At 40.3% G+C, this 27,166-nt stretch overlaps 1 long non-coding RNA gene across 10 annotated transcripts in view; it reads right to left on the bottom strand.

Annotated features, from left to right (window-relative positions):
• LOC308611536 overlaps positions 1-27,166 on the bottom strand; it is a 185,325-nt gene that overhangs the window by 122,697 nt on the left and 35,462 nt on the right. For 8 of the 10 annotated variants that reach the window (XR_014014947.1, XR_014014948.1, XR_014014949.1 and 5 more), the window contains exon 2: positions 22,948-23,012. This is a non-coding gene — a long non-coding RNA (uncharacterized lncRNA). Of the gene's footprint in view, positions 1-13,236; positions 13,878-22,357; positions 22,382-22,947; positions 23,013-27,166 lie in introns of those variants that run through there. The other 2 variants (XR_014014955.1, XR_014014956.1) reach the window with 2 other exon arrangements.

Raw genomic sequence — 27,166 nt, forward strand, 5'->3', positions numbered from 1 at the left:
CATGTATGTCATTAAAAATAATTTAGAAGGGCTTCCCTGGTGGTGCAGTGGTTAAGAATCCGCCTGCCACTGCAGTGAACACGGGTTCGAGCCCTGGTCCGGGAAGATCCCATATGCCATGGAGCAACTAGGCCCGTGTGCCACAACTACTGAGCCTGCGCTCTAGATCCCGCAAGCCACAACTACTGAAGCCCGTGCTCCTAGAGCCCGTGCTCCGCAGCAAGAGAAGCCACCACAATGAGAAGCCCATGCACTGCAATTAAGAGTAGCCCCCGCTCGCCGCAACCAGAGAAAGCCCGCGTGCAGCAACGAAGACCCAACGCAGCCAAAAATAAATTAATTAATTTTAAAAAAATTTAGAAAACAATGCCATGTTTATTATCAGATTATGTGTCTGTTATAAAAGATACATTGGAAAGCCAGGTTAATCATATGTGGTTTGATTGAGAAATTCAATCTTGATGAAGTAAAAAAATTTAAATGTTTAATTTTTTTTCAGTAACTACTACAAGGGAAATTTAATGCTTTTGCAGTCTAGACCAAAAATTACATCTAATTTTAAAGAATTCATTTAAGTAAATATATGGACATTTCATGTACTACTATTATTATGTTATTATTTTTATTGGGGGGATATTTGTTCAAAGCAACAACTCCAAATAGCCAAAAAGCTTCCCACATGCTCTTCTCTAAATTCCTGTTTTGTTTAATTATAACCCTGAGTTTAGAATTAAAAGGAAAAAGGGGAAAAGAGGGAGACCCTCCTCTGACTACAAGCACAATTAGCTGCCCATTAGCAATTATGATCCTGGTCTTCTGCCTCTGATATCAGTGGCCTCTAATAACATGGGATGGGTTCACTCTGTGGCTTCAGCATGGGAAGAGTTTATGGTTCATCCTCATTCTTGCCTCTTTTACAATGGAAGACACCCCAAAGTGGAAGCCATGTCTTATTTTTGTCACTTCCAGCAATAACCCCCTCCAACTTATTCTCTGGGCTACTGTTTGACCACACTGAGTTCTCTTTTAAGCTCTCTGAGAGTGACAGTGAACTAACTGGAGGACTGGTATTTTCACCATCTCTTACCCAGAAACACTGTTTCTTCTACCAGGTCTGACTGGTAGAACAAATGAAAACAAATTTTCAAACAATAAAGTTTCAAACTCACAAAACCTATCAAATGATTTGTTTGTTGCTTTGTTTTAATCTCAATAACTGCACCTTTCATCTCTAGATGTTAAATTTGGTTCTTTTAGATATCTTCTATATTTCGACATAATTTTTTTTAACATGTGTGGTACAATTATAAAAGCTATTTTGACTTTCTTATCTTCTCATTCTAACATCTGTGCCAGTTTTGGGTCACTTTCAAGTGATTATTCTTATTCTAGTTCATCTTTTCCTGTCCCTTTGTATGCCTGGTAATCTTTGGTTGGATGCCATACTTATTAATTTTGCCTTGTAGTAGTGATGAATATTTTTGTATTTCTATAAATATTATTGAGTTTTGCTCTGGAACATAGTCAAGTTACTTGGAAAGGTTTTCACCTTTTTGTGTCTTGCCTTTAAGATTTGTTCTGCTCTCAAAAACTTCATTAGTTCAATGTTTTAGATCTATTGTTTAGATGATGAAAATGAAATTCCTAGAGAAAATGTAAAAGCCATGTACCTGGCTGTGGTAGGATCTCAAAAATTATCATTGAATAATTTGAATTCATATCCCTCGGATTCTAAAAACACCATGGTGCCACTCTTCACAACGTTTCTCTGTTTTTAATTAACTCACTTATTAGCTAGATGAAAAGTCCCTCAAAAGTTTCTTAAATATCAAATTTAAATACTGTGCTAAAAAATATATAATTATTTTCTTACCACTGGCTGTAACAATTTACTCATCTAATTCAGGTTTTTCAATTAACAGTAATTATATATGGTTATAATATGTGAGAATATGCAATGAGAACTTACGTTGGAAAAATATCTATTCTTACATTTCATATTATAAAAATGTTTTCACTGTACAGGAAAAGCCAGACATATTCTAAAATATTTATTTGCAGTAATGTCTTGGATATATATTTTCCTTTAATAAGTAATAAAACTAAGAACTGACAATAGCATTGATTGAGAAGGAGTATAATTTTGAGGTTCCTGCCTCAGAGATGATGTTAATCTTCATGTTCACATTTCATGTAGTTTAGTTCAGAAAAAAGTTTTCATTTTCCTCTTTGTAACTAAAAGGATCCCCATTCTGCATTCAGAACAGTAACAGTAAAAAACAAAGGCCTACTTTATATAAAGTCAGAATTTATAAAGACACACACACCCATATATACATATATGGATGTGTGTGTGTGTGTGTGTGTGTGTATAGATAGATAGATAGATAGATAGATAACTTCCTTATTCTTGTTTCCAAAATATTATTGTAAAGAAAATTATGACTTCTGTGGTATTTATTCATGAATAAACTCTAATGGAGAGTTCTACTCCTCGTTTTTGTCCAGTGTGTGAACCCATGTATAAGTTATGGAAATCCCCATCTTATGAGGAAGAATCTGTCTCTCGTTATAGAGATTGAAAATGCCAGCTACTTAATCTCTCAGTATCCTTTAAAGCCATAGGCTAGCATATGACCTTAGCTCTGACAATCAGTTATATCCATTCTGGAGACTGGACTAGAAGCTACTGACAAGAAGAAAAGACTGCTTAGAATATATTCTGGAAGTGGAAAGCACACACTGTTTTCAGTATCCAGAACAAATGTATCAGTGATTCATATTACTGTGTTTAGCATCCCCTATCATTGATATTTGTAGTTCTAGCTGAAGTGTCTCTGCCCAGTGACTCTTGCACTAGGTTGTTCCCTGGACCAATTCTACAGCATGATTCCTAGACATAAGTTTAAACTTCCAAACACCAATCCTGGTTGTTGAATCTTTTATTTAGAGATTCCATAAACTGTCCAATATCTTTTTAATAGTTTATTTTCTACGTAATTAACCCAGAGTAACTCACCGATTGCTCTAACATAAATATTGATATCAGGAGAGATCACAGACAACAGATCATTGAGGATATAGGGGAAATTGTCATCACTTATCTAGCCTGGTTGGCACTGAAGACAGTAAATCTCTAGTTGGCAATAAGAAACAAATTGAGAAAAAATTATCCTTCGAGTCTCCTGCAACTTAAAGCCTACTAGTGACCTGACTAGGGAAAATCAAGTAGTAACTCACATGTAAAAGTATGAAGGTCCTGGGACTTCCCTGGTGGTGCAGTGGTTAGGAATCCACCTGACAGTGCAAGGGACATGGGTTCGAGCCCTGGTCTGGGAAGCAACTAAGCCCATGAGCCACAACTACTGAGCCCGTGTGCCACAACTACTGAAGCCTATGAGCCTAGAGCCTGTGCTCTGCAACAAGAGAAGCCACGGCAATGAGAAGCCCACACACTGCAATGAAGAGTAGCCCTCACTCGCCACAACTAGAGAAACCCTGTGCATAGCAATGAAGACCCAATGGAGCCAAAAATAAATACATAAATTTATCTTTTCAAAAAGTATGAAGGCCCTGAGTATTCCAAATCTGTAGGGTGTCATGGTTACTTCTAAGGGCACTGGGAGAGCATCCTTTCCCAATTGTGTATTCTTAGCTCCCTTGTCAATGATCAGTTGGCTGTATATGCATATGTTTATTTCTAGTCTCTTTATTCTGTTCCATTAGTCTGTCTTTTTGCCAGTACCATGCTCTTTTGAGTACTGTAGGTTTGTAATTTATTTTTTGAAATCAGAAACTCTTATGCCTCCAACTTTGCTCTTTCTCAGAACTGACAAATGGTGTTGGTGAAATTGGATATCCACATGCAAAAGAATGAAACTGGACTCTTGTATCATACACAAATATCAACTCTAAATGGATTAAAGACTTAAACATAAGATCTGAAACTGTAAAACTCCTAGAAGAAAACATAGGGGAAAAGATCCTTGACACTAATTTTGGCAATGATGTCCTATCTATATGACACCAGAAGCACAGGCAACAAAGCAAAAATGGGCAAGTAGAACTACATCAAACTAAAAACCTTCTGAACAGCAAAGGAAACAATCAACAAAATGAAAAGGCAGCCTATGGAACAGAAGAAAACATTTGCAAACCCTGTGCTCGACATCACTAATCATCAGAAAAATGTAAATCAAAACCACAATGAGGGAATTCCCTGGTGGTCCAGTGGTTAAGACTCTGTGCTTTCACTGCTGAGGGTGCAAGTTCAAGCTCTGGTCAGGGAACTAAGATCCCACATACCGCACAGTGCAGACCAAAAAATCCCCCAAAAAACAAACAAAAAAAAACCCCACACACTGAGATATCATCCTGAACCTGTTAGGATGGCTATTATAAAAATAAAAAAAAAATAAAGTATTGGTAAGGATGTGGAGAAATTGGAACTACAGTATACTGTTGGTAAGAACGTAACATGGTACAGTTGCTACGGAAAATAGTATGGAGGGTCTTCAAAACCTTAAAAATAGAATTATCACATGACCCAGCAATGCCACTTCTGTGTAGATAGTCTAAAGATTTGAAAACAAGATCTAGAAGATATTTCTGCCCTACCATGCTCACTGCAGCATTATTCATGATAGCCAAGATATGGACAAAACCTAAATTTCCATTGATGAATGAATACATTTTAAAAATGTAATATATACATACAATAGAATATTGTCCAGCCTTAAAAAAGAAGGAAAATCTGCCATGTGCAGTAATGTAGATATATCTGAAGACGTTACGCTAAGTGAAATATGCCAGTCACAGAAGAACAAATACTGCATGATTCCACTTACATGAGATATCTAAAATAGTCAAACTCGTAGAAACAAAGAATAGAATGATAGTTGCCAGAGGCTGTATTATACACTTAAAAATTTGAGAGTAGATCGCATACTGTTTTCTTACCACAATAAAGTTTTTCATAAATTAATAAAATAAATTAAAAATAAAGACAACAGGATACACCAATGTAATAAGAATGTAATATTCCAGTCTTAAATTCCCAGCTCAAGGTAATGCCAAAATATCATTAACTTTCTGTGAATGTGATAAAAGTCTTACTTCTTGCATCCACAGGTTGAGATAGAATAACAGTAAAAATTTAATTCTGATGACTGCTTTATTATGAGAGTTTAATTGGCATCTTGGAATGGGGCATTGACTGAAAAAGAACTGGACTTCTTTGTAGTGGGATGAGGATATAATGGTAGATTCCAATAAAGAAAGGACTCTCCAACCCTCACTTGCCATCTTTCTAAGGAGAAGTCAAGTTTACAATATATAGTAACATTTTTTTCGCCATGATTGGAGACATGTAATGACTTAGCCAAGAAGAGTTACCTAGAAAATGGAAGTCAATTTTTCCCATCCCAACCTCTTTAGCCTTCACTGTATTGATTCTTGGTACTTGCAATACCACTATTCTCCACTAGTCAGGGTGGAGACATGAAGATGAAAGGATAAATGGCAGTTAGACTTAAGTCTGCCTCCCAGTAGGACTAGTAGGATGCCCCAAATGTCCATAAATATTTCATTAGTTTCTTAGTATATCATTAAAGTAGTACACTCAGCCACAAGCAGAATCACCATCTTGGCTGCATGTCTCAGGGAATAATATTTTTATTAGGAAGCCCACTAAAAGCCCCAAGAGCTTCCTCTATTTATTATAATAATATATCAAAAGCATGATGAAATCCCTAAGAGAATCACAGTGATTAGTTTCACTACTGAAGATTTTACAAATTCAGGGTTGGTGATTTCTATCATATTCCCTTTTAAAATTTCAATTTGTCTAGTGTAGAAGTCAGAGTATTCAGGAGTAAAACAGAAGACTGTTATAAATTTGATCAGCTAGAGACAGCAAATTGAGGCCGTTATTCTATATGTGGTCTCTTCACTAGAACAAATCAATAAGGTTCTAAGGAACCTGCTTTGCTTTCTAAGTAATCAATAGCTATTGATTAGGCACATGCTTTTATTCCTTTACTCTAAAAAGCTGAGAACATCAGAACAATTTGCTTGCAAATCGCAAGGCAGCAGTATTAATTTCACTGTATTGTCTCAACTTTTTCATTCTATATCACAGCTTAGCTCATAGGGACCTTGACCTTCTGGCATCACACTTATCCTCTATTTTATTGACATCATGCTCAGAGAACCTACAGATCAGTAAATAGACTATCCAAAGTGTCTTGGCAAGACCCATGTCTGCCTGAAAGTCAGAGATAAATTGCATGAACCTTGTCCATTCCCTATGTTTTAGGAATCTCCCTCTTTATGAGGCAAATCCACCTTTCACCATAGAAGCTAAAGATCTCAAGTACTTGTTTTCTCAGCCTCCTTTGAAACTAGGGCATTAGCACAAAAACGGAATTCTATCAGTTGGATGCATATGCCCCAGATTTGCAATTAAAAGCTGCCAGTGAGTGAGTGGAAAACAGCAATTGTAGAATCTATTCTGGTCACACAAAAGAACCCTAGTGGAAGCAATATCCTCTTTCCAGCAGCATCTAACGTTCTGTGTTTGTGAGCTCAGCATTACAATCTGCAGGGTAATCAAGTAATCCAGAAGTAGTGGCAATCTCATCTTCACCACATCAGACCATGAAATAAGTTTAGACATTTCTCCTGGCTGATAGTTTACACCCACGGTTCTCTGACTCTCCAAACCATTCTGTGAGCTACTCTATATCATTGTAATAAATTCATTTTCTTAAAGTTATCTAAGTTATATCATGTTGCTTAAAACCAAGAGTTCTGCTGATACACCAATTAGCATTTAGTAAGCATCTTCAACTGGCCTTATCAGACCCTAAAGGAAACTAGATAAATAGGATACAAACTCTGTTAGTGCATATGCTTGTGGGGGAAACTGTGATGGTGTTAGAGTACACACATATATAATAAACCATGGGAGTATACCTAAAATTTTGCTTTTCTTATGCTAATTGTGATTTCTACTTTGTGGATTATTTAAGTAAAATGCTTAATTCCTGAACATTTGGATCTATTTTTAAATAATTTTGGTTACTGATTTCTAATTCAACATCTCAATGGTCAGAAAGCATATTTTATTGTATTTCAGTCTTTGAAATATGTTGAGACTTGCTTTATGTACAACCATATAATTAATTTTGTAATATAGTCTATATATACTTGTTAAAACTGTGATTTCCATCATTGTTGCGTAGAGCGTTTTATATATTTCAAATTGATCAAGTTTGGTATTTGTGTTAAAAATCTTCCATGGACTTCTGGCTGGTTGTTCTACCTACTACTGAGAGAGTTGTGTTAAAATCTCCCACGATGATTGTGGATTTACATATTTATTCTTCTTTTCCTGTCAATTTTTGCTGTATGAATTTTTAAAAACATTATTGTTTGTATGAAATCTTAGATTTATTACATTGTTTTAGAGAATTGATCTTTTAATCATTATGGTATTTGAAACAAATTCTACAGGTAAGCCATTTGAATAAGATAATTTAACAAGGTTGCTGAATCCAAGGTCAGTATTTTTAAAAATCAATTGTATTTGTACAGACCAACAACAAATAGGATATTCAGAAAACGATGCTCTTGATGGTAATATCTAAAAAGCGAAACACATAAAAATAAATCTAATGAGAGATATGGAGATTTCTATATGCAAAATTATGAAACACTACTGAGAAAAATTAAAGAATACCTAAATAAAGGGATATAGCATGTTCATGGACTGAGGGAATCAACTTAATAGAGAAATCAATACTCCACATATTAATCTCAGTTTCAACATAGTCAAGTCCCATTAATTTGGGTTTTTTTATTTTTGTTTTTGTGTTTGGCTGTTATATTTGTTGCATATTTGTTTGTTTGGCTTTTGTTTCTTTGTGGAGATTAACAATGGTTTTAAAATCACTGGGAAGTGTGTTCTCCTACAATTTAATACTGCTACTCTCTTCCTCATTGATGCTTAAAATTTCATATTTACATATATATTCTATAACTTTACCTTTCTTTGCCCCTCTTAAATCTCACTCCTCACACTTCCCTGGGAGAGGCAGCACCTTAAGGCTTGTAAGCCATTTACATTTCAGTACAAGTTTGGTATAAGTTTCCTAGAAGAAGTTTTGGTAGGAGGAGGAGAGAACAGAGATAAGAGGCACCTAAAAGGGCAAAGAAAAAAGAAAAGGAGTTCAATAAAGACAACCACAGATTGGAGAAAGACCAGCCTTTTGCTATTTCTCAGTCCTTCTTAGAACAGCTCTGTTTATTGACATTCAGAAAAACAGATGACTGCAGTATTTCTGCTTATTGATTTACTTTATATTCCACTATAAGCCACTACCAATCAAGCAGTCATCATCTGCTTAATCCAAAGTTTTATTTTAAAATTGTTTTTTATGTTGCTTTTTAAGTTGATATGACATCTGGGTTCTAAAACATGACATTCTGTTCTCTTTTGGATACAGGAAAAAATATTTTGATGTTTGAGACTGTATGATTAATTTTCCAAATGGTGGAAAGAGTATTGGATTGAGAACAGAGATTTTAATACTTCTTAATATTTAATATGCAATCATCTATCTTTGGTAAATTGCTTAGCTAAGCAGGCTCATAGTTTTCTCATTTGTAAAATGAAGGGACTAAAATATCTCATGAACAACGTGTCCTCAACCCCTTTAAGGGTACATGACTCTTAGTCACATGTTCATTGGATTACTCCGGAAATTCTTTGTAAGAATAAGACAGTATAATTTTAGATGACACCTTTCTTTTAATAACATCAATTAATTTTTTCTCAAAAATTTCCAGTTAAGCAGTAGAGATAAATATCTTTTAGATATGGGGATATCAATAAAGTCTGAAGTTTTACTAAGCTTACAGAGTTGAAAGTAAAAGGATAAGTATTGTTAATATCAATATTATCATTTAGAAAATGGTTTTTACATCTTATAGGCTTACTTCAGAAACAAATAATGTTTTAAGTCATCTCCAAATGCTCAAAGGGCAAATAATCTATTCTATATATGACAACCATCATAACACAATACTTTGATTCCTTAAATATGATTTCTAATTCAAACTTACCCCTCATTTATTATTAAAAAAGTTTATTCCTTTGATCTAAATTAATTTACTAAAATAGGTATAAATTCTCTGTGCTAGATAATATTTTCAAATGTAACTTCCTTGTCTTACAATAACCTCATTTGAGACAGGAATATAATAGATGCATTATTAAAATGCCTGCTCTTTCTACAATCTACTGGTTTTCAAAATGACTTAGTCAATCAGTAAATACTTATATCAAAAGTTACTGAGACCAGGGACTTCCCTGCTGGTCCAGTGGGTAACACTCTGTGCTCCCCATGCAGGGGGCCCGGGTTCAATACCTGGTCAGGGAACTAGATCCTGCATGCATGCTGCAACTAAGAGTCCACATGCTGCAACTAAGATTCCGCATGCCACAACTAAGTAGTCTGCATGCCACAACTAAGACCCAGTGCAGCCAAATAAATAAATATTAACAAAAAAGTTACTGAGACCAGTGGTTTTTAAATTGTAGTTCTTGGAGTTTGGGGATTTTGTCAAGGACACTTATGAGTTTATGAAAGAGCAGAGGATACAAATAATCAAAGCTACACTTATTTTGTATTTCATAAAGTTATTGGGATTACATGTAAAATTTTGTTTGAAAGATGGGATATGTTGTATTAAACATTTGGATGTCACTGACTATACAGACGCTTTTCAAATGTAGAGGTTAGTAATAATAGTAATAATGCACATTGAGCATTCATTAAATACCAGGCACTGTTTGAGTGCTTAAGAGGAACTAAGTTATTTCATCCTAACATCAATCCAATGATCATTATCTCAATTTTACAGACGTAGAAATCAAGGCACAGAAAAATTAAATATCTGTCCCAGTTAGTAAATGAAAGAACAATAATCAAACTCAGGCTGTTTAACTCCAGTACGTTCACTCTTACCCACAACACTAATTCACTTTCTTAGGACCTCCTTAGAACAGAAAAATGGACAATCTTAAAAGTCAGAAAACAAGAGACAAAATAGACTAAATGAAGTTTCTGATCAGAAAAGCAGCAATACAAAAGTGGTATTAAAAATATTCATCTGGTAATTAAAGTAAAATAAATAATAGGAGAACCTAACTTTGGGTATTTGGGATCATTCATTTATTAATGAATATTAATTGAGCTAGTTATCATCCTTCATGATTAGGTTACATTAATGAACAAAGCATAAAGAAAATTCTGCCCCCTTGGACTTTCTAATGGATCCAGAAACTAGTTACCTTGGCCTAAAGACCTGGCCTAGGAGGATAGCAAGGAGCCTACAGAGTGTTGGTTGAAAAAACATTCAAATTTTTTTGTATCTAAAGGCTATGGGGGCTTCCCTGGTGGCGCAGTGGTTGAGAATCTGCCTGCTAATGCAGGGGACACGGGTTCGAGCCCTGGTCTGGGAGGATCCCACATGCCGCGGAGCAACTAGGCCCGTGAGCCACGACTACTGAGCCTGCGCGTCTGGAGCCTGTGCTCCGCAACAAGAGGCCACGATAGTGAGAGGCCCGCGCACCGCGATGAAGAGTGGCCCCCACTTGCCACAACTAGAGAAAGCCCTCACACAGAAATGAAGACGCAACACAGCAAAAATAAATTAATTAATTAATAAAAACTCCTACCCCCAACATCTTCTTTAAAAATAAAAAAAAATAAAAATAAAAAATAAAGGCTATGGGAGAGATAGAAGAATGAGAAAATCAGAAAGCGGGACTAGGCTTGGAGAGAAAAATTATTTTGAATAGCTATCTTTCAAGGAATAGCAAGACATCCATTTATGAATATTTAGAAGGCAATTAGCAATACAAAGTTGGGGCTTTAGTGAGAGTACATTACATGGATACCATAGCCATTTCCCACTGAGGTAATAGCCAATCCAATGACAGGTTTTAGCTGGAAACATAAAATTGAATCAATAGTCTGATAGAGGAGAACCAGCACACAAAATACAGAAGTATGGTGAATTCCCAAAATAATGGAATGGGAAAAATCAAAAAGAAGCACTCAAAGTAACAAACTGATTTGCTAAATATGTAAAAAGAGTAACAGGTAGTACATAGTCAACACAATTACAGCAAAAAGATAAGAGTCATCTGTGAGGAGCAAAAAATCAAAAGCAATTGAGATTTTAAAGTAAATGAGACAAGAAAAACCTTTGAATTTGGAAATTATAAAGCCACTACTGATGTGGAAAATAAAATCTTGGTGCAATGTGGAATGAAAGCAGGGTGAAAAGAGAACATAAAGAGTTCGTATATGTCATTTGTTTTGCACATATAGTACAAGGAAGGGGAGGAGTAGACCATTAGGAAGAAGGGCATGCTTCATTTTGGTGGTAACTGCATCAAGAACACTACAGGATTTTGAAACCACAAATCAGCTGATGATTAGAGAAAACTTTACTTAGCTTTGGAAAAGCTGTGCTTCAAATAGCTTACGGATAGCCCAACTAATTCCTTAGTCTTTCCACTACTATATGCTACTTCCAATAGAGTAATACAAACCTGTCACTTGTTTTTAATAATGCTTGCTCATTTCCCCAGCAGTTTTCTCTTAATCTTCTATCTTTGACTTCCTTGCCTTAGCTTACAGTAACATTATTTATTTATTTATTTATTTATTTTTTGCTGTACACGGGCCTCTCACTGTTGTGGCCTCTCCCGTTGCGGGGCACAGGCTCCGGACGCGCAGGCTCAGCGGCCGTGGCTCACAGGCCCAGCCACTCCGCGGCATGTAGGATCCTCCCGGACCGGGGCACGAACCCGCGTCCTCTGCATTAGCAGGCGGACTCTCAACCACTGCGCCTCCAGGGAAGCCCCGAAAATAAAGTTTTATATAGTCTAATTGTGTCCTTCGATACTGAAAACTATTATTAGTGACAACGTTGAATTTTACCTGAGCCCTCGAATCCTGGAAAACAGCAAAAGTTAAGATATCTCTCTGCCCTTTGTGTTGTGGAAAACAGCTTATTCCTAAGAACCACCACAGATGCCTCCTCTTGTTTACCTATGGCAATGCCAGACAAAGATATTCCAAATTGCCATTTTTTTGTCTCATAAATTATCATCTGAAGTTTTATTCCTACTAATCAATTGGAACAAACTGCTTATTAATCAAACTGTAAAGTTTCACTCCTTCCTCCAGGCTCCAGAACTCTGACACACTGTCAGACTGAGTCAACATATAATCTCTCCTAAGAACAGGCTGAGCTCAGGGTAAAATATTCTCTGATCTACCATCCACTCAAGCTACTCTTTTATCCCATTTTCCCTCACCCTACCCTTAATACCCCTGTTACTTCCTCGCAAGAGAAGAAAAACCCCTTTTGATTAACCACTGAGAGGCTTGCAGATCGTAGGGTCACAGCATTCTCCCTAATGCAATAGTTCTCCTCCCCCAATTGCAATACACCCCTCCTCACACTTACCCTTTAGAGTAAAGTTTCTCCTTACTATGCTGGTATTGTTTGGTTTTTTTTTAGTTGACATTGGCAACTGAGAGAAGAAGTAAATATTGCTGCATCTGGATATATGTGATAATGGGGGATTGAAAACTCTAAAATTTTTAATTGATTTTTATTGGAGTATAGTTCTTTTACAATGTTGTGTTAGTTTCTTGCTGTACAGCAAAGTGAATCAGTCATACATATACATATATCTGCTCTTTTTTAGATTTCCTTCCCATTTAGGTCACCACAGAGCACTGAGTAGAGTTCCCTGTGATATACAGTAGGTTCTCATTAGTTACCTATTTTATACATAGTAGTTATATATGTCAGTCCCAATCTCCCAATTCATCCCACCCACCCCTTCCCCCCTTGGTAACCGTAAGGTTGTTCTCTACATGTGTGACTCTATTTCTGCTTTGCAAATAAGTTAATCTCTACCATTTTTCTAGATTCCACACATAAATGGTACTATATACAATATTTGTTTTTCTCTGTCTGACTTACTTCACTCTGTATGACAATCTCTAGCTCCAACCACATCTCTGCAAATGGCACTATTTCATTCCTTTTTATGGCTGAGTAATATTCCATTGTATATATGTACCACAGCTTCTTTATCCATTCTTCTGCTGATGGACATTTAGGTTCCTTCCACGTGCTGGCTATTATAAATAGTGCTGCAGTGAACACTGGGGTGCATCCATCCTTTCGAATTATGGTTTTCTCTGGATATATGCCTAAGAGTGGGATTGCTAGGTCATATGGTAGCTCTATCTTTAGTTTTTTAAGGAACCTCCATACTGTTCTCCATAGTGGCTATACCAATTTACAGTTCCACCAGCAGTGTAGGAGGGTTCCCTTTTCTCCACACCCTCTCCAGCATTTATTGTCTGTAGATTTTTTGATGATGGCCATTCTGACTGGTATGAGGTGATACCTCACTGTCATTTTGATTTGCATTTCTCTAATGCTTAGTGATGTTGAGCATCTTTTCATGTGTTTGTTGGCCACCTGTATGTCTTCTTTGGAGAAATGTCTATTTAGGTCTTCCACCCATTTTTTGATTGGGTTGTTTGACTTTTTGATATTGAGCTGAATGAGCTGTTTGTATATTTTGGAGATTAATCCCTTGTCAGTTGCTTTGTTTGCAAATATTTTCTCCCATTCCGAGGGTTGTCTTTTCATTTTGTTTATGGTTTCCTTTGCTGTGCAAAAGCTTTTAAGTTTCATTAGGTCCCATTTATTTATTTTTGTTTTTATTTTCATTACTCTAGGTGGTGGGTCGAAAAAGATCTTGCTGTGGAAAACTGTAAATATTAAATGATTTGGTTCATTCAGTGAATTGTGAGTGTTAATGAATACATTAAACAGTCCACAAAGAGAGAGTCCTTTAAGCATCTGCTGTGTGCTAGGGTTTCCTCTACTAGGCCACAATTAGAAAAATCTGTTTGCTCAAAAAGCACATAGGTCAGTACAGAAGACTAACATAAAACCATCATCAGATGCACTGATAGAAATGTACACAAAGTGCTATGTTTACATTTGATAAAGTCATTTACTATGAGTGCCAAGGGCCTATGGCAGGAAAATGATGTGACCAGAAAACTTTTATAGTAAAGGTGGTATCTGAGAAGAGCATCAAAGAATAAACACGACTTTGTCAGATGAACAAACTGTGAAGAATCTGTATTTGGCACTGGGAACAAAGTGATCACAAAAAGCCCAAGTAATACCATGGTTCCTCTGGAGAGCAAAAGTAGTTGGAACTGACTCAACTGTAGCTCACATATGTAAGACAACTGAAGGGGAGCTGGAAAGATGAGCAGATACAAAGCAGCACAGCCTTTTACAACTATGAAGGTTGGGGGCTGCACAATTCCAGGGGGTACCATTCATAATAATGTCAATGTGAATGACACATGCTGGAGTTGTGTACAGCCCTGAGCAAGACCTCTGAGCAGGTACCAAATTAGTAGAGTATTTTTATGCCAAGTGTGTAAGTTAGGATGCTTTTGGTAGCCAAAAATGGAAACCAAATCTGTCTGTCCTCAACTTTAAGAGGATTTTGGAAAAAACATCAGGGCTCATGTAACAGAGGAGAACCCTATGGGGCCTTCCTAGGATAGACCCCTCCCCCATATCCTCTACTTTAGCTCCTCTCTGAAGTACATAGATCACAGTATTTGATGCACATTTCCTGCTTTACAGATGCTAAAATCCCCACCAAATGGAAGGTTAACTACTTACTGACCATGAGCACATAGCCCCCAGGCCTACTGGAGCCAAAGAATTGATGACCTTAACCCCTGGGACACTGTCCTGTAACCTCACCATCAACCAGAGAACTGTGCACAAACTGATCACATACCTTGGGACTCCCCTCCCTCACCTTGCCTTTAAAAACACTTTGCTGAAACCCATCAGGAAAATGAGGCTTTTTGAGTACTAGCTGTCCCGGACTCTTTGTATGGCGCCTTACAATAAAACACTGCACTTTCTTTCACCACAACCCAGTGTCAGTAGATTGGGTTTACTGCATGTGGATAAGTGGACCCAAGTTTGCTTCAGTGACACTCACAGTACTGCTATGGGGCTTTTGCACAGCAATGGAAACCATAAACAAGACGAAAAGACAACCCTCAGAATGGGAGAGAATATTTGCAAATGAAGCAACTGACAAAGGATTCATCTCCAAAATTTGCAAGTAGCTCACGCAGCTCAATATCAAAGAAACAAACAACCCAATCCAAAAATGGGCAGAAGACCTAAATAGACGTTTCTCCAAAGAAGACCTACAGATTGCCAACAAACACATGAAAGGATGTTCAGCATCACTAATCATTAGAGAAATGCAAATCAAAACCACAGTGAGGTATCACCTCACACCGGTCAGAATGGCCATCATCAAAAAATCTACAGACAATAAATGCTGGAGAGGGTGTGGAGAAAAGGGAACCTCCTACACTGTTGGTGGGACTGTAAATTGGTATAGCCACTATGGAGAACAGTATGGAGGTTCCTTAAAAAACTAAAAAAGAGAACTACCATACGACCCAGCAATCCCACTACTGGACATATACACTGAGAAAGCCATAATTCAAAAAGAATCACGGACCACAATGTTCATTGCAGGTGTATTTACAATAGCCAGGACATGGAAGCAACCTAAATGTCCATCAACAGATGAAATGGATAAAGAAGATGTGGCACATATATACAATGGAATATTACTCAGCCATAAAAAGAAACGAAATTGAGTTATTTGTAGTGAGGTGGATGGACCTAGAGTCTGTCATACAGAGTGAAGTACGTCAGAAAGAGAAAAACAAATACTGTATGCTAACACATATACATGGAATCTAAAAAAACCCAAAAGGTTCTGAGGAACGTAGGAGCAGGACAGGAATAAACACAAAGACATAGAGAATGGACTTGAGGACACAAGGAAGGGGGAAGGTTAGGCTGGGACGATGTGAGAGAGTAGCATGGACATATATACACTACCAAACATAAAAAACTAGAGAGCTAGTGGGAAGCAGCCGCATAGCACAGGGAGATCAGCTGGGTGCTTTGTGACCACCTAGAGGGGTGGAATAGGGAGGGTGGGAGGGAGAAGCAAGAGGGAGGGTATATGGGGATATATGTATACATATAGCTGATTCACTTTGTTATACAGCAGAAACTAACACACCATTGTAAAGCAATTATACTCCAATAAAGATGTTTAAAAAAAAGAAAAAGAAAAGAATGGAGGGTTTGTAAAGAAAAGGGAAAAGCCAGAAACTGCTGGATATAATTGAGGATTTCTGCATTAGAGATTCTGCAGCACTGAAGTACAAGAAAATTGAGTAGGGGGATGAAGATTTAAGAATGTTCAACTTTTTATGAATTTAATTCCTTTCTCCTTTTTTTTAATGAGTAATGGTTAAAATTTGAATTCCTTTATAAATTACTTTTGGGTGATTAACTGTGTTTTTTAAAATGCATCTCTGTACAAAGACTCTCTCTGAAATTTATTACGGTGGCCTAAATAAATTAATACATCTTGAAGGTCTTAGTGGTAAATCACCATGTTTAATTCCAAGAGAATTTAAAAGGTAAAGAAAATTAGTTTCAAAAATATTTTCAACAAGTTGAAATTTATGAAAAAAATTGAAAGATGAGCAGCTATGGGCATACCACCTTATTTTAGCTGATGAACTAATGAATATAGACTTCACACATTTTCAAAGTACTGAACTGCCTTTTCTTCTGTAGCAATCCTCAACCTATACCAGGTTAAAAAACCTAATAATCTTAAATCATGATTTCTTCCCTAAAATCCCCTTTCTACTCATTTATAAATCCTCCTTAACATTATTTTTTTCCTATTGTATTTCTTAGCATTGATTATTTCATGTATTTGATGTACAAATGTACTGAACACTTACAATATGTACAAGATACATTTTTTTAAAGCTACATGTTAGTTGACTCCTTTGTGCTTGGCACTGGAAGATACACTGTTGGAAGATTCAGCCCCTGCACTCAATTTTCTCACAGGTTAAAGAAGATTCAGACAAGTAAATCCACAATTCAACACTCTGTTATAAAAGGTATGAGAAAGGGTTGCCCAGGGGGTTTTGATTGTAAAGAGCACGAGAAACTATCTTTTCCTGGGTATGGGAGGATTCCTAGAGGAGATGTTACCTGAGAAAAGGAAGATGAAAAGAAATTGCCAGGTGAATAAGGGATATTTTTTAGCTTTTATTTCTATTCAATTCTCACACAAAAAGAAAAACTCAAAAAATAAATGAAGGTATATGACTCTCAGAGCTCCTTAGGCTCTTTGGTATCTATATTTGTAGCTGGAGATACATGTGCCACAATTATGTTCTAAGTTAAGGGAGTCTGCGTGTGTCATGCATCAAGCATGTAGCGCAAGCTCATGTTAATAAAAATAGCCAGTCAGGCATAATCAAGGTAGAAAAGCAACAACTCACTACATATTCACTGATAACTTTCCTCTAGTCCCCTCTCCTGTGTTCCTTTCACCCACCCAAATGTTTTGGTGTGTAAGCTTTCCTCTCAAGACAATGGAGTCCACAGCATGGCCATCACAAGTTTGAGTGTTGAACAAGAGGTGAGATCCCTAGTGAATAATTATACCCAGTTGGAGAAGACTGAACAGTGCTTCGAGCCAGGTGAGAGAAATAGCGTTTGGCTTATCTGCTCTGAAATAATATCTGAAAGACTCAATCCATAAAGCTTCCATATGGTTGAAAGCACGTTGAAGAGTGAACCCTGGGTCTTAACAGTGTGTGTGTGTGTGTGTGTGTGTGTGTGTGTGTGTGTGTGTGTGTGTGTGTGTGTGTGTGTGTGTGTGTGTGTGTGTGTGTGTGTGTGTGTGTGTGTGTGTGTGTGTGTGTGTGTGTGTGTGTGTGTGTGTGTGTGTGTGTGTGTGTGTGTGTGTGTGTGTGTGTGTGTGTGTGTGTGTGTGTGTGTGTGTGTGTGTTCTGATTCATCAAATGTTAGGGAGAAACATTTTATGATAGAAAGAGCATTGGCCCCAGAGGCATGGGTTTAAAGTTCTATATCTGTCACTCTCTTGCCAGGAGGCTTTTTTAAAAGCTCATTTAATGACTCAGTTAATGCTTTTTTACATTTGAAAAAGAATGAGGCTTTTTCCAACTTTAAAGTTTGATGATTTTATGGTCACTTTTAGTTGCAGCTTTTTAAGACTCCCCATCTAAATAAACTCTTAGGCTCCATGACGTGTGCCCAACCTAGACATGCCGAAGGGGCTTTGAAATCCTGGCCTGCTTTCAGCCAACTTTATCATTTATATCAGCTGATTTGTTACTTGATAAAAATGTTCAGGATAATACAGTCACTTTTTTAAATGCTGTAGAAAAGAACACTTCAGAAACAGATTAGAACAGCCATGATAATGGACCAGAGTCCTGAGCCATTGAGCTGAGAATTCTATCTCCCCCTGCATGAGAGAGGCAGGTCGTTACCCTCTACAGCATCTGAAGTTGGGGATTTGCTTCCTACCCCCCTAACTCTGGCTAACAGCTTCCCATCAGCTTACCATCTGTGAATGAATCTGGACCTGCAGATTTATAGTCTCAGTTGGTACCGTGTCTTAGGATGTGGAGGACAGCTTGCTTATTATTCCCTAATGCTGCTTCTTCTCAATCTTAAGAGCTAACTCAAGATTTAGTGAATAATCTATACACACGTTATATGAGCTACTCAGATTCCCTCCCACATCGTGTCTTCCAGACTGAGGAGTTCTTCCAACTGCCTATTCTCAAACCCCTAACCTCACCCTCACCCTCAGCTGAGGACCTGCTTCCTCAGTTGCAATGGAAGGGGGAGGCTTCTGGAAGCCTTCCAGTGCCAAAGGATGCAGGGGAGACGGGTTTGTGCTCTGGTCCAGGAGGATCCCACATGCCGTGGATCGGCTGGGCCCTTGAGCCATGGCTGCTGAGCCTGCACGTCTGGAGCCTGTGCTCCGCGGCGGGAGAGGCCACAACAGTGAGAGGCCCACGTACAGCAGAAAACAAAAACAAAAAGAAAAACAAAAACAAGAAAGTATTGGGGCAGTAAGACAGGCAGTGGACATGAACAGGCCCTTCATATAAAAACAGAAAGACACCAGTCTGAAAAGACCACAGAATGAAGGACTCCCAACTACGTGACATTCTGGAAAGGGCAAAAATACACAGACAGTAACAAGACCAGCAGCTGTTGGGGGCTTGGGGGCACTCGGCGGGTGAACAGGTGGCCCCCAGGGATGTTTCGGGCAGTGAAATGGTCCTGGGTGGCACTGCAGTGGTGGCTGCAGGTCATCACGCCTGTCCAAACCTGAACAGTAGGACACAGAGAGTGAGTCTTAATATAAACTACAGACTCCAGGGGAGAATTAGGTGTCAGTGCCGATCCATCACTGAGATGACGCGCCACACAGGCGAGACATGTTACCAAGGGAGGGAACCCAGAGGGACGGGTGTAGGAAAGTGCTGTCTGCTCGACTCTCCTGGAACCCTAAAACTGCTCTAAACACTGTCTACCAATTAAAAAGAAGAAACAGCTTCTAAGCACGTGAAAATACTCTCAACCTCATTCACGGGTCAGAAAACCCCAAGGGAACGTCCATACTGCTTACCGGGGCCTAGGATGAGCGGGAACACGCCACGGCCTCGCCCCTTCCTGTCGGGCATCGCGCTGGAGCCCAGAGTCCCCCTGACGTGACCCACCGCACCCCACCCCACGTTTCATGCCGTCCACAGTCTCCACACATGACATCTTTTGATCAGATGACTCACTGTCCCAATTACAAGGTTTCAGTTTCTCCACAGGAAGAAACCAAAACCAGCACAGAGGGGAGGCTCTTCAGTCAACCTCAGGGTCTGCCTGCCTTCACGTCCCGCTCTTCCTGACGGGAGGCCCACATCCTAAGGAGGGAGGTCCTTACCAGCACCTCAGGAGCCTCATCCAGTCCACCTCACGCTGCTCTGAGAGCCTCGCCAACCTCTGCAGCTACCCAAGTCCTGGTCACTTCAGGGCCGTCCCCCTTCCCCGAGTCACTGAGCCACGTGCTCTGACAATGCATTTAAAACCAGGCTCTCGGACTTCCCTGGTGGCACACTGGTTAAGAATCCGCCTGCCAATGGTGGGCACACGGGTTGGAACCCTGGTCCGGGAACATCCCACGTGCTGCAGAGCAACTAAGCTCGTGCGCCACAACTACTGAGCCTGCGCTCTAGAGCCTGCGCGCCACAACTACTGAGCCCGGGACCCGCAACTACTGAAGCCCGCATGCCTAGAAGCCATGCTCCGCAATAAGAGAAGCCACCGCAATGAGAAGCCCGCTCACCGCCACGAAGAGTAGCGCCCGCTCGCCGCAACTAGAGAACAAAGCCCGCGCGCAGCAACAGAGACCCAACACAGCCAAAACTGAATAAGTTAAATAGTAAACAAATAAAAAATTTAAATGAATAAATAAATAAATAAATAAATAAATAAATAAAAGCAGGCTCTGCTTTGTCAGCACTCTGGAGTTCCCTACGTATCGACGGGCAGGATTCCCGTCCTCTCCTGTAATTACGTCTGTGAAGTGCCTTTCCCGAGGAGAACAGAAGCTCCTGGAAGCAGGGAATTGCTTCTGAAGATCACATGCACAACCTGAAGACATTTGATGTTTATGTCAAAGATAAAAGACAGAACACTAGATGGTGTGAAGGGTCCTCGAGGCCAAGAGCCAGGCAAGCAGGACACTTCCTCTGGGGACCCTTCCATCAGCAAAGCAGAAAATGTCCGTGGCCAGAACTGGCACTCAATTCGCTTTGAACTGAGAAGCACCCATGTAATTACATAGGCTCCCCAAAGAGTAATTACTCCCACATTTAAGAAAGGAGATGGCTTTTCAGGCAGGGAAGGCAAGTACAGTCTTCCCAGCTGGCTGGACTGTGTGTGCTGATGGTCACGATGGAGCTGGGCCCCAGAGCTCTGCTCTCCCCTCAAACCCCCAACCTCACCCTCACCCTCAGCTGAGGAGCTGCTTCCCTGAGAACAGAGAAGCCATCGGAGGGCTTCCCCACCTGCAACCCAGCTCTGCCATCCCCTCCCCACTCCAGGACCCTGGCCCGCAGCTCTCCCCTCCCCCACACGCATCTACTGGATCATTCCCACTGTTATTTCTCCCATCACAACACAACACAACACAACACAACATCCTCCCCGGACCTCAGCTCCTACCCCAGCTACTGTCCAGTTTCTATTTTCCCCGTCACAGCAAAATGTCTTGAAAAAGTTGGGACCAGAACAAACCCAGTTCTCCCACTCCTCTCTCCTAAGCCTCTCCGATCAGGATTTCACCTCACAGATCCATCCAAACGCATCATCGGCGAGGTACGACCTCCCCCCAGTGCTGGGCTCGATGGTTAATGGCTCCGCGGAACGGCAACCTCGTTTGTCCAGTCACCCAGGGAACCTCTAAAGTGCTTCCCACATGCAGACAAAACGCTGTGATTAATATTTTAGGAGAAATACTCAGCGTGGAGAATACACTTGAGCTGCTGGAGGAAAGAGGTAGCGGCACAGAAAAAAAGTTTCTGTAACTACAGGAATGAACAGATAAGCTGTTTTAATGGTAACAAGTATGGGATGAAGGAGAACGAATAAAAACCATTTAGAAGACGACATTAACAAGCCTCACACTACAACGTGGTAACAGAGGATGGAGAAGGACTTTAGAAGGAACTCATTTTTCTGGGTAGGTGACAGGCTGGATGATGCAACGATGAGCCGCCAGGGACAACAGCTCAAGGCAAGGGGCAGGGGAGCTGTAAATAATCATTTCTGGATCTACTGGATCTAGTCATCCGAGGTGCCCTTTGGACAAACTCCATAGAGATGCTGGCAAGTGGCTGGACAGAGGCATCTATCTGGTCCAGGTGGGAGAACTGACAGAGTTGGAGGTGAAAAGCGCCAGAGGGTGAGATCAGACGGGGTGGAGAGTCATGGACCAAGGGTGAAACGACAACACACACAGAGGGCGGAGGAAAGAATCAGTCAGGAAGACAGCAAGGAGAGATCTGTCACAGAAACCCACAGAGCAGACTCTGCAGATGGCAAGGCGACAGTGGTCTGAGGTGACGACTGGCAAATCTCCACTGCTTTGTATGCTGGATGCCAGGTCACCTCAACCGGATCAGGTTCCGTGGAGGGGCAGAACCAAGACCGCAGGCTGCACGATACAATTCAGCTGGGAAACAAGGAATCTTTGCCAGAGACCTCACTGCATGGTGTGTAACGCGAACCTCTGAGATTGTAAGAGACACAGAGCGAAATTTACTGGAAGGGTGACAAGGCTGTTCTTCCAGATGATCCTCATTGCATCCCTCGACTGAGCACTGAAAACAATGTACCTATGTGACAACGGTGTTCTACTGAACCGACAAGTTATATGCACTGAGTGCTCCCTGGACAGCACGCTCTCGGCTTACAGGAAGCACAAGGAAGGCACCAATGTCAACACGTTAGGGGCTGTCGCTCAGGAAGGCTCACGGCCTACAGCGGGATCCTCAGGGAAACCTTTTAACGCCCGAGAACAAAAGTGCTTCGGCAGGACCATGTAAGTCGAGCAAGGGATGGTGTTTTGCCACCAATGTCAAGAACACGAGGCTTGTACTGTGGCTCTAAGAGGATCGTGGGATCTACACGTAGGACTTGCCAGAAACACTTGGTGCTGACCTGCTCCTCTACGCTTTGTCTAACCACATCTTTTACCTACTCCTACTTTCCCATTTTAACTTTTGAACTATTCGCCTCCCAAGGTGTTATCACAAAGGAACAGCAGCAGATAAATACGAAAACAGCAAAACTCACCAGAGGCTGATTCATTTTCCGCTGCTCTTGGAACAACGTGCAGGACTGTGACAGTGGAGGCGGACCTGGAGAAGGAAAACGCAGGCAGTGAAGATACGACTGAAGCGGCTCGGGGTGCACGAGCACCCGCCCCGCGCTCCACAGGAGACACCTGTGGGAGACCCGTCCTTTCACCTTCAGAAGGGCCTGTGAGAATAAGGAGGGAGCAACCACCCTCAGGTCTGTAACTCCCACGTGACTGTGGTACCTGAGGGGATACATTTTTTTCAGTAGCGAGTGTACACTGAATCCTATTAAAATAAACCTCCGTCATTAAATATGAAATTTAAAAACGCTTATAGTTTATCTCTTCCAAGTCTGTTAACAACTTAGATCAGAACATCCACAGGATACCCAGAATAAAGGGACACACTCAGGTGCCTTTCAGTCTTGCAATGATCTGTACAAACTTTACAAACTTAAGTGCGACGCTCAAAAACATCTTTTATTAAAACTGACTTTAAGTGGACAGAACACCTGCCCTAGGAGTTTGGAGTCCTGTGAGCGACCCCACGTGCACACCCGGTGAGGATCTAGGACAAGTCATCTCCCTCCTCAGGCCCCATCGCTTCCTTCCTCACCCGAGGCAGCAGGACAGAAGCCCTGCAGACTCATCCTGCACCGATTACACTGTGCAACTCCACAGGGCACAACCCAGGGGGGCAGCGGACGCTTACATTAGACAACCAAGGTGCTGACGCGCCTTGAGACACACGCGCGAGATGCCGAGACGGCGACAGGAGGCGAGGAGGAGGAGGATCGGGGTTGGACGGAGGGGAGGACGCGGCACGTCCCGGCCGAGCCTGGGGACCCTGCTCCCCCAGGACACCCGGAGCTCACAAGTCCCAGGGGAGCCCCATCAGGAGCAGCAGGCCCTGTCCTCCAGCCCGGCCCCTCCACCTCCGGGAAGCGGTCAAACCCTCCCGGTGGCTCTACTGCGGGCCCTGGGGCTGGCAAAGCCAAGCCCCGGGGAGGGCCAAGCCCCGTTCTCCAAGCCCCGCTCTCCAAGGGCCGCTGGCTCCACAACCGCCTGCAGGCCTGCAGACGCAACACCTACCCCGTGGGGACTCGCTCACCAGCCCCGGGCTCCCGAGGCTCCAGTCCGGGGGCTGCTCCTCGGGCGCGCTCCTCTCTCGGGGTCTCTATTTTTAAAATATTTATAAGTAACCCACTTTGTGGAAAACACCTATCTTTCATCATAAGAATTATTACACTTTATACTTTCATTCCAGCCTAACTTTTATACTCTATTTTCTACCATTTGGCAACTTATACCCTACGCTCTAGTCAAACAAAAATCTCCTTTACAATCACTGAAATATACTGTGTTGGTTCTCAAGTCCAGGATGTTCCTTCTGCCTAGTATGCCCCTGACCTTCTCTCCACGTGGAACATACCTACTGACATTCAAAACCTAATTCCAAGACCCCCTCATTGTTGGCATTCTCTTTAATATCCCCTAGAAGGGTTACTGACTCCGAGTTCTGTTTTACAAATTTATATTTTTATGATTTATTTAATAGCCTATCTCTATTCGATTGTAATGAGTTGTTCATGCATCTCTCACACTCTCTTTTGAGTTCCTCTGGCCTTTATTTTTTCTTTTATCTCTTACCCATAAGCATAGTGCTTGCCCCATAGTACGTGCTCAACGTGTTGGCTGAGTGAAAAAAGACACCTTTTAGCTCTAATCATTTGTGAAATTTCATTTAAAATGACATCAGATTACCCTTTGTTTCCTAACTTAATTTCTAGTACTATAGAATGTACACTCAGAACACGGTCAGTGGCCTACAGGAACAGTGTTCTCACTGGACTTCATGCATATAGTCAACCCCCTTATAACTTTCTCTGGCATACAACTGCCAGACATGTTATTAAGAAAAAAAAAACAAAAAAAGATGTACCAACCCCTCACCTATTAGAAAACTTCCAGAAGCTCTCCATTCCTTATGGTATCTTTTCTACTTGATTTTTCAAATACCTCTGTCTTACTTAATCTATTCAGGACTGCCTTTTCTACCTTTGGCTTTCATTTTCAATTTCATTCATATCATTATCTGCACTTACCCATAGAACCTAAGTTTCAGTTTCTTATGCAAGTTTCCTCACTAGAGGTCAAAGGGGCAAGGACTATTGTGATAAAATATTAAATAAATAGACGATAGAACTTTGTTCTATTCGTCTGGGAAAATTACTACCTGAAACAAAATAATTCTGGAAACTGAAGGGATCAGACCAGTCAGCTTTGTTTACTTCAGACTCAAGTCAATGTCTTGTCTTTACCTGAGCTCTGGTTACATTTAGAAAAAAGTACTGTAAATACAGTGAATGAGCAAGGCCACTATCTGAGACATGTCTGGGTCCTTAGTATAGTAACTGGGGGAATGGTAAGCGTTGGTCAATGTTTGCTGATTGATGACTCAATAGATCTGGTTAAGCCTCACCATCAGAATTCCAGATTTTTTAACAAGCTTCTCAGTCTTTTCAACCCAAAGAAAAAACTAAAGAAAACCAGATGACAAGCATTTCAAATTGTAAAATATCCTGGTTGTCAAATTTAAATAGGGATATCCTGTGCAATGGAGAGGCTGGCTGGTGCCAATTTCACATTTTGTTCTCTAGTGTCCGGACGAAGCCTGCTCTGCCAGTGAGCTGACAGGTCGAGAGCACTCCAGCTTCCACAGACACCCGAGAACTTTCTATTTTTCATGGTGTTCCTGCCTTACCTAAGGGAAGGACTGTATTCACAGTGAAAAGAGTTATGATTAATCACCAATAGAGAGATTCTTCCACTTTCTGGGTGCCCACGTTAAAAGTCTGGTATAGTCAACACTCCCTCTAACATAGGTCGTGTATTGAAATGAGAAAACTATCACCTAATATGGCCAGAGAGATGAAGGGACTTGGCCCAGCTGAGCCCAGGAGACACCTCTAATTCAAAACCTCAACCATTAACATAGTGATTGTGATCGAGGAGACTTGCAGCACGTAAGAGATTCAAAAAGCATATTAATCCACCTCCGGCAACACTGCCAGTTTAAAAGAACGATTAACCTTCTCTCCCACTTGATTCAACCTGGCTGTGTATTATACCACTCTAAATGCTAGCAGACTCTATGCTTATGGCTTCCATTAGGTAGCACTTAGTATACACGAAAACTTTCTTCAAGAAGTAATTACTTTTGAAACCATAAACATTTCAGTTGGGAAAAGAGAAAAAGAAAGGAGGTGCAAGTAAAGGGAACTAGGAAAAAATAAGAAAATACCCTCAAATATAAACATGTTGATTCAAAAAATAATTTAAAGGGGATTTAAATGATACTAGGTGAGCATTTATTCTGTTTCTGCTTTAAATAAAGCATTCTGTTCTATTTGTTAGGTGTTGTACTTGTTTAGTATCTAATGTCTGTTAAAAACCTCTCGAAAGAGATGTATTCATGCTGGTATGCTAAGCACCTATCTGGATGAACAGCACAAGCAATGGGAAGTCATGGGGCATAATGGACCTTGCAAAGGCTCTGGAATCCATCTCTTACTTATGGTCTTTGAGACTCAGGCTCCTCCTCTATGTAGTGTTCATAAAACTTAGTGGAGATCAACACTAGGGACACAGAAGGTCAAAACAGGTATTTACTACGACTTTTCAAATATCTTCCTTTAGGAAAACAAATATATTTTATTTGCAATGAGGCTTTCTTGTGAATTTTATTCTTCTAAAGAAAAATATTTTTAGTGAACAATTGATTCGTTTGCCTCCCTGTGCTACTTTATTGACAATACTCAGGTAGGGGTGGTTTTCTCTCAAGCAGTTAACTCCATGTGATTTGTATTTCAGACCTTCCTAAAAGCATGTTTTCCTGCTCTTTCTTTCCACCCCATCCCAGCTCTACTTAAAATATTGTGATCCTCTATTAAAATGCACAGAAATAAGGAGAAGCAAAATGTTTGTCACTGCCAGCTCTGGTATGCATATATCAGAGAATAAATTATAACTGATGAAGACAGAAATGGGACCCATATCTGTCTGACTTCAGAAACCAGAAGTGTAGCTACTACAAGCTGATGAATTGGAACTCAGATCAAGGCCTAGAGTGGAGAGGAGTCTTCTGATCAGAAGGGGAAAGTAAACAAAGGGCAGCGTTTAATTATTTAATAATAAGTAAGACAATGACTATGG

The sequence above is a fragment of the Mesoplodon bidens genome (assembly GCF_964165515.1).
Source record: "Mesoplodon bidens genome assembly, contig: HAP1_SCAFFOLD_231, whole genome shotgun sequence".
NCBI lineage: Eukaryota > Metazoa > Chordata > Mammalia > Artiodactyla > Ziphiidae > Mesoplodon > Mesoplodon bidens.